Here is a 268-nt window from a genome sequence, read left to right on the forward strand (position 1 = left end):
TGCATAAAAAACACCGGCCAGGCACTATAAATAAAACGAGAGCTGGGAAAGAGAAGGATAGATATCAAGGCAAAACTCTCGTGGGTCATCTGCCTGGGAGCCGAGGTGTCAGAAAAGCAACTCGAAGGCAAGTGAGGTAAAGCGGACGAACCCAACAGCAGAGCCGTCCGGTCGCCGCCTGCAGTGCAGCCGAGAACCCACAGACAAAGGGTGGTATCGAACAGGAAGGGAATGCGTTATGAGCTTTTCTAGAGTTTGAAAACTAACT

Source organism: Penaeus monodon, chromosome 24 (genome assembly GCF_015228065.2).
Source record: "Penaeus monodon isolate SGIC_2016 chromosome 24, NSTDA_Pmon_1, whole genome shotgun sequence".
Taxonomy (NCBI): Eukaryota; Metazoa; Arthropoda; class Malacostraca; order Decapoda; family Penaeidae; genus Penaeus; species Penaeus monodon.